Source organism: Ruditapes philippinarum, unplaced genomic scaffold (genome assembly GCF_026571515.1).
Source record: "Ruditapes philippinarum isolate M1 unplaced genomic scaffold, ASM2657151v2 ctg5497_1_1_1_1, whole genome shotgun sequence".
NCBI classification, from domain to species: Eukaryota; Metazoa; Mollusca; class Bivalvia; order Venerida; family Veneridae; genus Ruditapes; species Ruditapes philippinarum.
In genome coordinates, this window is record NW_026860621.1 from 36,255 (window position 1) to 48,500 (window position 12,246).

Here is a 12,246-nt window from a genome sequence, read left to right on the forward strand (position 1 = left end):
CTACCTACACTGGTGGGCCACTATAACAAACAATCTAGTCTTGAAATATCTTATTATAAATACCTACCTACACTGGTGGGCCAATTATACAAACTATCTAGTCTTGAAATATCTTATTATGAATACCTACCTACACTGGTGGGCCAATAATACAAATTTAACAATCTAGTCTTGAAATATCTGATTATAAATACCTAACTACACTGGTGGGCCACTATTACAAACTATCTAGTCTTGAAATATAGTTTTATTAATTCCTAGATACACTGGTGGCCCACTACCTTATTCAACCTTAATATTTACCTCAATATAAATACCTACCTACATTGGTGGGCCACTATCACAAACTATCTAGTCTTGAAATATCTTATTATGAATACCTACCTACACTGGTGGGCCATTATTACAAACTATTTAGTCTTGAAATATCTTATTATTAATACCTACCTACACTGGTGGGCCAATAATACAAACTATCTAGTCTTGAAATATCTTATTGTTAATACCTACCTACACTGGTGGGCCACTATAACAAACAATCTAGTCTTGAAATATCTTATTATAAATACCTACCTACAATGGTGGGCCACTATTACTAACTATATAGTCTTGGAATATCTTATTATTAATACCTACCTACACTGGTGGGCCACTATTACAAACAATCTAGTTTTTAAATATCTTATTATAAATACCCTTCTACACTGGTGGGCCACTATTACAAACTATCTAGTCTTGGAAAATCTAATCATTAATACCTACCTACACTGGTGGGCCACTATCAAAATCTTATTAAACCTTACTATACCTCATTATAAATACCTACCTACACTGGTGGGCCACTATCACAAACTATCTAGTCTTGAAATATCTTATTTTGAATACCTACCTACGCTGGTGGGTCACTATTACAAACTATCTAGTCTTGGAAAATCTAATCATTAATACCTACCTACACTAGTGGGCCACTATTAAAATCTTATTCAACCTTACTATACCTCATTATAAATACCTACCTACACTGGTTGGCCACTATTACAAACTATCTAGTCTTGAAATATCTGATAATAAATACCTACCTACACTGGTGGGCCACTATAACAAACAATGTAGTCTTGAAATATCTTATTATAAATACCTACCTACACTGGTGGGCCACTATTACTAACTATATAGTCTTGAAATATCTTATAATAAATATAATAAATACCTACCTACACTGGTGGGCCACTTTTACAAACAATCTTGTCTTGAATTATCTTATTATAAATACCCTTCTACACTGGTGGGCCACTATTACAAACTATCTAGTATTGAAATATTTTATTATTAATACCTACCTACACTGGTAGGCCGCTATTACTAACTATCTAGTCATGGAAAATCTAATCATTAATACCTACCTACACTGGTGGGCCACTATCGAAATCTTATTCAACCTTACTATACCTCATTATAAATACCTACCTACACTGGTGGGCCACTATCACAAACTATCTAGTCTTTAAATATGTTATTATGAAAACCTACCTACTCTGGTGGGCCACTATTAAATCTTATTCAACCTTAATATTTACCTCAATATAAATACCTACCTACATTGGTGGGCCACTATCACAAACTATCTAATCTTGAAATATCTTATTATGAATACCTACCTACACTTATGGGCCACTATTACAAACTATCTAGTCTTGAAATATCTTATTATGAATACCTACCTACACTGGTGGGCCACTATTACAAACTATCTAGTCTTGAAATATTTTATTATTAATATCTACCTACATTGGTGGGCCACTATCACAAACTTTCTTATCTTGAAATATCTTATGATGAATACCTACCTACACTTATTGGCCACTATTACAAACTATCTAGTCTTGAAATATCTTATTATGAATACCTACCTACACTGGTGGGCCACTATAACAAACAATCTAGTCTTGAAATATCTTATTATAAATACCTACCTACACTGGTGGGCCACAATTACTAACTATATAGTCTTGAAATATCTTATTATAAATACCCTTCTACACTGGTGGGCCACTATTACAAACTATCTAGACTTGGAAAATCTAAACATTAATACATACCTACACTGGTCGGCCACTATCAAAATCTTATTCAACCTTACTTTACCCCATTATAAATACTTACCTACACTGGTGGGCCACTATTACAAACTATCTAGTCTTGTAATATCTAATGATTAATACCTACCTACACTGGTGGGCCACTATTACAAACTATCTAGTCTTGAAATATTTTATTATTAATACCTACCTACACTGGTGGGCCACTATTAGAAACTATCTAGTCTTCGAAAATCTAATCATTTATACCTACCTACACTAGTGGGCCACTATTAAAATCTTATTCAACCTTACTATACCTCATCATAAATACCTACCTACACTGGTGGGCCACTATTACAAACTATCTAGTCTTGAAATATCTTTTAATTATAACCTACCTACACTGGTGGGCCACTATAACAAACAATCTAGTCTTGAAATATATTATTATAAATACCTACCTACACTGGTTGGCCACTATTACAAACTATCTTGTCTTGAAATATAATAAATTATCTTATTATTAATACCTACCTACACTGGTGGGCCACTATTACAAACTATCTAGTCTTGAAATATCTTATTACTAATACCTACCTACACTGGTGGGCAACTATTACAAACTATTTAGTCTTGAAATATCTAATTAATTATACCTACCAAAATTGGTGAGCGACTATTATATCACATTGTGTCCTTATATATCTTGTTTACTACCTACAGTTTTGGCTAAATATTACATCTCATTGTAATTGGGGTGTCTGAAAATGTTGTTTAATTGACCATTTAGTTACCTAGTCTTTGAATATGTTTGAATATGTATGTGTTTATATTTATAACAGAAATACATTGAAGTAGCACAAAATCTTTTACAGAATACACCAATTTATCATTAATGCAGTAATGGGTTAATCTGTTACTGCACTGAGGTGACAAAATGTTCAATTTGGTGTTGATCTAGTATGTTTACAATGTGTTTACAGATTGTTATATCATGCTAATATAAAATTTCTCATATGGTAAAATTGAATTTTACAGTAAGTTATCCAAATATATCCCCAAGTCTAACCTTGACCTTTGGACAATGACCTTGCACAAAACATACTACTACAGTATTTGTATATTGAAGCTTACATTTGCCAGCTAACAGATGGACAAACTGCTGCATGCACAAAAACTGTTGTCAGAACACACACAAAAAAGAAATAGAATAATTACGATTGTTACACTTTATCTGTCTCCAGTATCAAACAAAATTAATGGTTAAACAGCTACAATTTTAACTTCTATAGATACATGTATATATATAGAGAGAGAGCTACAATTTTTAATAATAAAAAGGATTTGATTTTGTGTAAGTACATATAACTCTAACTTTAAAGAGGTTTCTTAAAAAATATACCAATAGCATGAATATTAGTTTTAATTTACAGTATAAAAACAAGCTACTTTCAGTAAATTTCTTCAAAAAGCATCCTAAATAGAGGATATTGGATGAGTGTACATGTTACTAAGGTTTAATACTAAATTTATTGAACGAGTTGAATAAAATCATATTATACGAGCCTCTGGCGAGCATAATATTGTTTTATTCAACTTGTTCAATAAATTTAGTATGGAACCTATACGAATATAATATTCTATTTATCACATACCCAAAAAGAGAACGGCTTATAGTTAAAATGAGTCATTTTCATTGACGCGCCTATAGTGTAACGCTAACATTAGCGCGCAATAACTCTATGACGTCATGACAAAGTGTTATTACACTAGAGTAATATTGATTTATTAAATGGCTTTATTACACTCATGTGCCGTGGTTTATGTGATAATTAGAGTTATTTAAACAGGTAACAAATTTGACAATAGCAAAATTTTACAACATATACCTTATAACAATGGAATGAAGCAGTTCTGACTAATATTTAAAACATCATTTACATATGAAACAAACTGTAACTTAAAAAAAATCTAAAACTGCTAAAAATCCATTAATTTCAAGCTGATCCATTTCTTGTGTTTGTGTACACTATTGTCATTATTGTTAGAGTTGTGCTATATTTCTGCTCTGTTTCATTGATGGTGTCATCCATTACCCTTGATTTGGTTTTTCACATCCGCTTAATATAAAACTTCCATACTGTATACCCAACCAGACCTGAAAAGAAGAAAAAAAAATTAATGTCAAAAGAAAATCATGAGAAACAAAATATTTATAAGTTAAATACATGTCATGTGTAATAATCAATATGCAACCCTCATTCTTCCAGACACTTGAACCCTTAACCTGGTGGAACATGGGGCCATTAGCCTTTGTCACAGTAAAGAGCAGGCCAGCCTGCACTTTCGTGGAGTCTTACCAAGTCCTCAACTGTTGGCAGCTCAATTTTTGAGTTTATTTTCTAATTCACCTAAACTTTGAATTAGCGGTTCTAAATTCAAAGCAAGGTCAATATCTATTTCACAAGTTGAGCAGGTAAAGTGCTATTTAAAACAGACTTGTCATGCTTTCTTCTTGTACCTGATTCTTGCAAAATTAATAGATTTAACATTATCTGCAACTTTTAAAATAGCAAACCTATGTTTAGACATAAGGTCAGGAAATATTACTTAAGTTGCATTATTAGGGCCTACAAAATTTGATATCGGATTGCCAATTTTGTCAGCTCTTTTCTTATACATATAGTATACAAAAGAACACATTTCCTTTTTTAAACAACTTCTTGAAAGTAATAGCTAACCTATATATAGACAGAAGGGGCAGGAAATATACATTTTATTTGTATAATGGCTTAATGCCTAATATCCTGAAATAAGTTATACATTTGACATTTAAGACCAACCTACATAAGTACCAGACTGTACCATTTGGTGTTGGAATTAGTTTTAGAAATGATTTACTTACCTAGAAATCCTAAAATCCACAAATAAGCAATTTGTTTTGGAAGTGGTTAGTTGATAGTTTCATAATCAAACTTAACAGTAACCAGAAGTTCTTTGATGACAATTGCTAAAATCATCCATGATTTTCAACCAAACTTGTTCAGCTCTCTGGAATATAGATATTACCTCTTACATGTAAGATTAACACAATGTGATATTTTAGTACTTGATACAAACTATTTCCTGCCTTGAGGGTTTTAACACAGATTTTAACACATTTTTTTGTTTATACCTTTGCAGATGATTCACCTAAATGACTTTCCTGGAAAATTAACTAGTAACTACCAATTTCTATATAAGTGATCTACTACTTCTACATGATTTTTTAATCAGCAGTGAGAGAGATAATGTTGAACTATAAACCCTGGATTATTTATTAAATGCTCTCCCTATTGAGCTAAGCAGGCAGGCCAGAGCGAATCCTGCAACAAACAGTTGTAACTCACATTAAATAAAAGAGATTCAACCATTTTCATATAATTATCATACAAGTATAATAAATGTATAATATGCAACCCTAGTTTAAGCTTTTCATTTTATTTACTTATTTTTTCTGCTTCAGTTCTAAGTCACACAAACAGAGTATATGTCATATGGCAACCTTCCAACTTTACTGATGAAAGAAGACCCTAAATGTCCTTCGGTGCATTTTTTTCAGGCACAAACAGGCACCTGAGTAGAACCACAGAGGTTCAGTTAGCTAGCTGGATGGCTTCCTCACATAAAAGAACCCAAAGTCTCTGCTGTGATTCAAAGCTCTGAGATAAAAGTGATATAAAGGCAATTACCATTTGAACAATTATCTTATAGATTACAATAATGAACATATTTCATGTAACAGAATAACACCTGACTAATACATTGTTATTCCATCTAATTCCAAATTATCTTTAGTCTACAACAACCTTAATTTCAGCACATTTTAACCATCATCTTAGAAATTTTCACAAGTGATTAAATCTACCTAAATTTTTATAGTTTGTAATAGTGGCCCACCAGTGTAGGTAGGTATTAATGATAAGATATTTCAAGACTAGATAGTTTATGAAAGTGGCCCACCAGTGTAGGTAGGTATTAATAATAAGATATTTCAAGACTAGATTGCTTGTAATAATGGCCCACCAGTGTAGATAGGTATTCATAATAAGATATTTCAATACTAGATTGCTTGTGATAATGGCCCACCAGTGTAGGTAGGAATTTATAATGAGGTATAGTAAGGTTGAATAAGATTTTAATAGTGACCCACCAGTGTAGGTAGGTATTAATGATTAGATTTTCCAAGAGTAGATAGTTTGTTATAGTGGCCCACTAGTGTAGGAAGGTATTAATAATAAGATATTTCAAGACTAAATAGTTTGTAATAGTGACCCACCAGTGTAGGTAGGTATTATTAATAAGATATTTCAGAATTAGATAGTTGTGATAGTGGCCCACCTGTGTAGGTAGGTATTTATAATAAGATATTTCAAGACTAGATTGTTTGTAATAGTGGCCCACCCGTGTAGGTAGGTATTAATGATAAAATATTTCAAGACTAAATAGTTTGTTAAAGTGGCCCACCAGTGTAGGTAGGTTTTCATAATGAGATATAGTAAGGTTGAATAAGATTTAAATAGTGGCCCACCAGTGTAGGTAGGTATTAATGATTAGATTTTCAAAGACTAGATAGTTTGTAATAGTGGCCTACCAGTGTAGGTAGGTATTCATAATAAGATATTTCAAGACTAGATAGTTTGTGATAGTGGCCCACCAGTGTAGGTAGGTATTAATAATGAGAGATTTCAAGACTAGTTAGTTAGTAATAGTGGCCCACCAGTGTAGGTAGGTATTTATAATAAGATATTTCAAGACTAGATAGTTTGTAATAGTGGCCCACCAGTGTAGGTAGGTATTAATAATAAGATATTTCAACATTAGATAGTTTGTAATAGTGGCCCACCAGTGTAGGTAGGTATTCATAATGAGATATAGTAAGGTTGAATAAGATTAAAATAGTGGCCCACCAGTGTAGGTAGGTATTAATGATTAGATTTTCCAAGACTAGATAGTTTGTAATAGTGGCCCACCAGTGTAGGTAGGTATTAATAATAAGATATTTCAAGACTAGATAGTTTGTAATAGTGGCCCACCAGTGTAGGTAGGTATTTATAATAAGATATTTCAAGACTAGATAGTTTTTGATAGTGGCCCACCAGTGTAGGTAGGTACTTATAATGAGGTATAGTAAGGTTGAAATAAGATTTTAATAGTGACCCACCAGTGTAGGTAGGTATTAATGATTAGCTTTTCCAAGACTAGATAGTTTGTAATAGTGGCCCACCAATGTAGGTAGGTATTAATAATAAGATATTTCAAGACTAGATAGTTTGTAATAGTTGCCCACCAGTGTAGGTAGGTATTTATAATAAGATATTTCAAGATTAGATAGTTTGTAATAGTGGAACACCAGTGTAGGTAGGTATTAATAATAAGATATTTCAAGACTAGATAGTTTGTTATAATGGCCCTTCTGTGTAGGTAGGTATTGAAGATTAGATATTTCAAGACATGATAGTTTGTAATAGTGGCCAATCAGTGTAGGTAGGTATTATAGTAAGATATTTTAATGATATATAGGATTTAATCGTGGGACACCAGTGTAGGTAGGTATTAATGATTAGATATTTTAAGACTAGATAGTTTGTATAAATAGTGGCTCACCAGTGTAGGTAGGTATTTATAATGAGGTATAGTAAGGTTGAATAAGGTTTAATAGTAGGCCGCTAGTGTAGGTAGGAATAAATGAATAGATATTTCAAGACTAGATGGTATATAAAAATGGGCCCACCAGTGTATGTAGGTATTAAAATAAGATATGTTAAGGATATATAGGATTGTAGAAGGGTATTTATAATAAGATATTTCAAGACTATATAGTTAGTAATTGTGGCCCACCAGTGTAGGTAAGTATTAATAATTAAATAGTTCAAGTCTAAATAGTTTGTAATAATGGCCTACCAGTGTAGATAGTTATTAATGTTTAGATATTTCAAGACTAAAGATGGCATATAATACTGGGACACCAGTGTTGGTAGTTATTATAATGAGTCAATGAGATATGTTAAGGCTAAAAAGGATTAATAGTGGGTCACCAGTGAAGCCTTGGTACATGTAGGTATTAATGATAAGATATTTCAAAACTAGATAGCATGTAATGGTGGCCAAGAAGGGCAGGTAGGTATAATTATGATATATGCTAAGGCTAAATAGGATTTAATAGTTGGCCATCAGTGTAGGTAGGTATTAATAATTAGATATTTCAAGACTAGATGGTATTTGATAGTAGGCTAGCAGTGTAGGTAGGTATTATTTATTTCATAATACTGCACGTTTGTAACGTCACTTTTCATTGGATAATGTGACGTTTATATAGTTTTATATACACGGCTGTTGTTGATTCATAAAGAAATCTTACTTTTTTCTCTAAAAAATGATGCTACCTGTATTATAAATTTGTTATAAAGATTGCTGAAAGGTTATATGGCTGTATATAAATGGCTGTTTGCAATATAACCCTTGCCTAGGGGCTCTGGTTATATTTACAAATAGCCGTTTATATAGGGCCATACAACAATCTGATAATATATTTCAAGACTAGATAGCAGGTAATAGTGGCCAAGAAGTGTAGGTAGGTATTTATAATTAGATATTTCAAGACTAGATGGTATGTAATAGTGGGTTGCCAATGTAGGTATATACGGTAGATACATGTAAGTGACTTACATATGGCTTGGACTTTTGGTTAGCTGTACGGTTAGATATTTCCTTCCATTTTTTTCTAAAGCCTCATCATATGCGCATCAGCTGATCAGTCCAGAGCTCTGAAAGACATCAGCAAAACATGATACTATCAGAGCATATTTTATCTTACAAAGCAAATTAAATCACATGAATATTATAAAAACAAAACATTGTCATTGGTCGGCAATTCACGTATTGCTTAACATAGAAAAGGCTGAAATGTCTTTGGCGCAAAGTTTGGGCCATTTAGTTTTGGGACGAATCGTCCTGCGAAATTAACATATATAAAAAGCAGTAAATAAACTAAGCAACAAAAGTATTTACCGTAGCCTAGCTTACACCATTCTTCTTATTTTTCCTTGCCACAAATCGGCCACTGTTTTAAGTTTCAAGTTGTAAAATCATTTTTTCAGCTTCATCGTTGCTTTTTGTTATTACAGTAGCCATGTTGGATGTAGAGGGCGGAGTTACGGTTATTACCGTAACCTTACGGTTTCTACCGTAACCTCTCCTCGCTGGTGTCCCCGTAATGTACCTACCGCTAATGGTGGGTCAATAGCGATTACCGATGTAAATAATGCAGGACTTTGCTTTCACGAATCAGAAATAGCAGTGATGTTCAATCAATAATTTAGGAACAAGTTCGAAATCATTTTGACTTAGCCCGTAGCAATTTTGTTTTTCTGCCCCTACTTTAGTGGCAGCATTTAGATTTGCCCTTGTCTGTCCGTCCGTCCTTCCGTCCATCCGTCCGTCCTTCCTTCCGTCTGTCCGTCCGTTCACTTTTGTGTCGCACGTAACTCAAAAAGTATTTGACCTAGAGTTATGAAACTTTACAGGAATGTTGATCAGCATGTGTAGTTGTGCACCTGGGTAATGTCGTCTGGATATTTTTAGTATTTTTAGAGTTATTGCCCTTAACTTAGTAAAATTTTGCAATTTTCAACTTTTGTCGCATGTAACTCAAAAAGTATTTGACATAGAGTCATGAAATTTTACAGGAATGTTGATCAGTATGTGTAATTGTGCACATTGGTATTTTCGTCTTGATATTTTTAGTATTTTTAGAGTTATTGGCCTTGACTTAGTAAAATTTTGCAATTTTCAAATTGTGTCGCATGTAACTCAAAAAGTATTTGACCTAGAGTCATGACACTTTACAAGAATGTTGATCAACATGTGTAGTTGTGCACCTGGGTATTTTTGTCTGGATATGTTTAGTATTTTTATAGTTATTGCCCTTGACTTAGTAAAATTTTGCAATTTTCAACTTGTGTCGCACGTAACTCAAAAAGAATTTGACATAGAGCCATGAAACTTTACAGGAATGTTGATCAGCATGTGTTGTTGTGCACCTTGGTATTTTCTTCTGGATATTTTTAGTATTTTTATAGTCATTGCCCTTGACTTTTTTGCAATTTTCAACTTGTATCGCATGTAACTCCAAAAGGATTTGACATAGAGTCATTAAACCTTACGGCAAAGTTGCTCAGCATATTAAGTTTTGCACCTGGGGTTTCGCTTGTGGATTTATCCAGTATTTGTAGAATTATTTCCCTTGACTTAGTAAAAACTGTTTCATTTTGTTGTTATTTGTTCCTTGAGTGCTTGAGTAAGAATCAACCAACTTGACAGGAATAATGATCAACATCACTAAAATACAGGAATAATGATTCACATCACTGTGAAGCTATGCACCTGGGACTTTGCATGTGGATTTTTTTGCAGTTTTTTAGAGTTATTGCCCTTTACTTACAGTAATATAAATTTGCACTTTTCAACTTGTTCATGCATAGCTTAAAATTAAAGTATTAGGCCGGAAAGTTTGCAAGAATGTTGGTCAGCATGTTTACTTATGCTCCTTGGGGTTTGCTTGTGGATTTATTCAGTATTTGTAAAGTTCTTGCCCTTTACTTAGTAAAAGATTTTTAGTTTTCAAAAATATTTGGCCTAGAGTCATAAGATTGATAGAACAGTGGCGCGGTGGGGGCGCCCGTGCCCTATAGACACATTTCTAGTTTCAGATTAATCTGCCCAATGTTCATATTGTCACTCATTTATTGTCATTCCGAGCCTAAAGGTAATATTATCTCTCGAGTTTTGAAAAAAAAAGAAAGAAATGAATGTCAATAAAATTGTTAATAGAGCTTCACCAGCTCTTGCATAATTACTATATTGGGACCGATTTATATATGTTGACAATTTCTAAACATAGTTTAAGGTCTATATTATGTCATGTTCTCATTACATGATTATAGGATGCTACTTGAACGTTTTATTCAGTATCAGTAATCAGTATCTAATTAAAGTGGCTTTATGTATCTCAATGTAATATTCATACATTTATAATAAAAAATGTAATGATAAAAACTCGTTTGAATAAAAACTCATTATGATACTGTAGTTTCTTATAATTATGAATAATACTGTAGGAAAAATCAACAACATAAAACAGTTTTGAAACCCAGTAGCTTTCTGCCATGAATGAGGTTCCTTAAGAGCTTACGGCTGTACCGATTGAGCGATTGCAACATTAAATCAACACTCTTACAATTTTCAGCAATCGAGACGTGCAACATTTCACTAACTTATATAGTATAAGAATGGACTGTTCCGTACTATAAATAAATATGAAGACATTTTTGTTTATTGTGCTCGGGTTAAAATGTCACATATGAAGATAATAACATGTAACAAAATACAATGTAATTATATTCTCTTAATAAATAATTATGAAATGATTTTGTTTTAGGTTCAAAACCTAACGTTTCCAGTACAATGTTATTTTTGTCTAAATAATTTGTTTAATCGGTCCTATTGGTCAAACACTTATGCACCATTGCAAAGCGTTTTTAACAACAAATGAATGGTAAAGAAGTTGAAAAAAACAGTGTTATGGTAAATAATGTTGCAAACAGCAATTGACAGTGTCACAGCATTCTGCATCAATTCAGATTATAAGCATTCTTGAAATAAGGAATTGTAGAGGTAATTTTCTTCACCTGCGACATACGTTTGCCAATATTTTAACATTGACATTTACATTGATTTCATCAACTATATCAAATGCTCTAAATAAGCATGTAGCATAGATTGAAATAATCACATTCCTAAACTACATGTCTAATCTGATATAATTGACCAGGCAATTATAAATGCATTATAGCACTCATTTGAATTTTCAATCCTCTTCGGTTCTTTTCGTGTAGTTTACGAGAATTTATATGGAGTAAATAACTCAAGTTTTGAAAAGTCACACCAGCTTAAACTATACATCGTCGTCTCATGTAAAATAGAACAATTTGTTAAGTGATTGTCTAATGTATAAGAAGAGTGTAGGTCGATCCCTACTGTTGCCGTTGTTTAAGACATACTCTTTTATTTCTGCAGAATATCTTAATGGATATATTGCTTCTACACGGATATGGAGCAACTTAAG

General features: G+C 32.6%; 1 long non-coding RNA gene across 1 annotated transcript; it reads right to left on the bottom strand.

Annotated features, from left to right (window-relative positions):
- Positions 1–3,458: 3,458 nt before the first annotated feature.
- LOC132712800 (uncharacterized) lies at positions 3,459–9,390 on the bottom strand. Its single transcript, XR_009623353.1, has 4 exons — positions 9,132–9,390; positions 8,790–8,887; positions 4,987–5,132; positions 3,459–4,239 (listed from the first exon to the last, which is right to left on the bottom strand). It is a non-coding gene; the product is annotated as an uncharacterized LOC132712800 (long non-coding RNA).
- Positions 9,391–12,246: the final 2,856 nt, after the last annotated feature.